Raw genomic sequence first — 2,718 nt, 5'->3', positions numbered from 1 at the left:
CAAGAAAAAAAATACTGGGGAGGAAGTCTTTACTGCTTCTCCTGGCAGACAAGGTACATTAACATGGATTTTTGGAGAGTAGAAGGACCTCTCCTCTGCCAGTCCCCACTGGGATCACCTGCAGCCACGGACGAGCTCCCATCCAGCCCGCCAGAGCAGGATGGGGAGGGCTCGGGTGGGCGGGGGGAAGAGGGGGCTGCTGCAGCCGAATGACTTGCAGTGAAGTCAATACCGGCGCCAGAAAGGTCTTGTGTTTTGGTCGTGTCTGGGAGCTGTGAGGGGCACGGAGAGAGCGGCAAAGAAATTTAAAATAATCAAAAATAAAAATAAATCAAAGCTCTCCGCTCTTCGGACTTCCCGCCCCCAGGGCACCGTCAGCAACTACCCCCTAAGCCGGTGGGAGAAGCCAGAAGGCATTTCAAAATACCATCCTGGAAAACCTTCCTGGAATGACTTTCGGCAGCAATTTACACCAATGAGCCTCAAGTTCTGACAACCCTCCCCGCCCCCCTGGTCTCCTCCGGTTCCAGTTTCCCTCTGTGAGATCTTGTTAGTATGAGATCCTGATCGATCAAAAGCAAGAGGCTGTTTATGTGTGACAAGGACAGATCTTAACCGTTCTTGTGTTCATTGTATTTGTTCATGCAGCCGAGAATTTCCGGGAGGTGAAAAAGAACATTTCAAGTACACAGAGCATCAGGGCCTTTCAGAATAAAGGAAAATCAGGAGCACAGCCAAGACCTGTACATTAAATTTTTAAAATCGATACATTTGTTTGCATCTTCACAACTCAGCAAAACCTCCCAGTGAGGTTCCTGTCCTGCCCACACCAAAGCAACCCTTTGTCAGCCCCAGCACAAGTATCTGCAGATACTATGATTTTTTTAAAATCCTGACCCCCCAGCAGCACCTGAATGTTGCATTTTACTTTTACTGTGTTGATGCTACAGCACAGGTTAGAGCTGTGGGGGAAAAGGGGAAGGGGGGACTGTGCCAGTGCAGGAGCTGCAGAGCTGGTGTGCAAACCACCTTAACTCACACCCTATGTACATTTGTTCACTGGACCATTGCACACAGTATTTACAGTATGCTGTTTACCTTTGGTTTTGGGGTTTTCTCCTTGATTGTTAACTGCAGAAATCCCCAGCTCCCACCCAGTCACCACAAAATGGTCATCCAGACTCCTCCTTCTCCAAATTTGCCCTAGACTCCCCTTCCACCAAGATATTGTTATCTACAATGTATGAAAAAGTTGTTGGTTTTACTGCTCTGTAGTAATGCACAGTCAATATAAACACTCTGAACTAATGAAAACAAACAAACAAACAAACCCCCCCCACACACAAAAAAACCCCACCACAAAACACCAAAACCCAAACCCTTAAAGTCACAGGAAAGACTGATTAAATTCCTGTAATATTGGCCTGCAGCACAGACAAGCCCACCTGCCTGGGAAGGCAACAGCAGATGGGTGCTGGTGTCCCAGCTGCACATACAGGTAAAGCACACAGACTCCAATCACCCATCTGTGACTGGGTTTGCAACACAGGAACTCAGTAATTTTGGGGCCCAGATCCACCTGTTGAACACACAAACCCACTCAAAGGCAAATTTTCTTTAAATCTTAATACTGGAACGACAGGCTGTGGTTATGTGTACTCGTGCCTGAAGTACCAGCAGTGCTTGCAGATACTAATTAACAACCAATGGCCAAAATCAGAGTGATTATACATTGCTTCTTCCCAAGAAATACTCACTTTCTGAGAAGTACGTGGAAGCCTACACCAATGTTGTCTTTAATTTACCACTCGTTTACTATTGAAGCCTAATGCTTCTCTGCAGGGCTCTAAGGGAACCTGTTTTCAAGTCACTTTCTTTTAAACATTTTTAAACCTTACATCTCTGTTTCAGTGTTTTGGTATCCCTTGTCCTATTATGCCTTTCCACACTCTGCTGTGGACAGTAATGGCAGCTTCACCCACCGGAACACGCGTGTTGCCAGTTCCACCCCAATACCCAGCTCCCAATGCTTTGCTTTCCCAGTCCAGCCTAATCGAGCTCCTGATCCACACACTGCTCAGGCAAACAACCCATGGCCAAAATCCAGAGCTTAGTAACGTTAAATATCCCAGGCCAGCTACACACAGCCACTCCTGTCATGAAGGGAGTGATGCCATCATGCCATGGGGCAGAATCCAGCCCTTCCCTTTGTGCAGAGCTCAGCTCAGCAGAGTCCCGGGCTCCTTCGTGCTCAGCCTCCCACACCCAGCTGCCCCGGAGGTCTCACGGATGCCTCAGGTTACCCACTCTCACTCTTGTTTGGCTACCCTTCCACCCAACCCCTCTGTTCAAGATCTCAGAGGTCTCTTCTCCATCAAGTCTCTTGCCCTAATTATGTTATTTGCACATAAGTCTCATTAAACACCTTTAATGTACACACTTTCCTTGCTATCACAGCAGGTATTATCATCACCATTTAAAACCCCTCCTCATTTATCTCATTTTCAAAACGACTCGTCTTCGCCTTCGATCTGCCAAATTCCCAATTCTCTTCCCATTCTTAAAGCTGGTTTGACATGGCTCGCCAAGGAATTTATTTATTTATGCATTTATTTAGCGATCCCGAGGGCAGGGTCAGGGACCTTCGCGATCTCACAACCCCTCCCCGCCGCTCCCACGGCGCTTCCCCCCCGCTCCCCCTCCCCACTGCCGCGCTGC

General features: G+C 48.0%; 1 protein-coding gene across 1 annotated transcript in view; it reads right to left on the bottom strand.

The window, feature by feature from the left end:
- Positions 1-2,718, bottom strand: part of LOC104397742 (protocadherin alpha-C1-like) — a gene marked incomplete at its 5' end in the record, with an annotated part of 52,330 nt that overhangs the window by 28,901 nt on the left and 20,711 nt on the right.

Source organism: Chaetura pelagica, unplaced genomic scaffold (genome assembly GCF_000747805.2).
Source record: "Chaetura pelagica isolate M959 unplaced genomic scaffold, ChaPel_1.0 scaffold662, whole genome shotgun sequence".
Taxonomy (NCBI): domain Eukaryota; kingdom Metazoa; phylum Chordata; class Aves; order Apodiformes; family Apodidae; genus Chaetura; species Chaetura pelagica.
The sequence above is the reverse complement of the archived record's forward strand: the minus strand, read 5'-3'. Positions and strand labels throughout refer to the sequence as shown.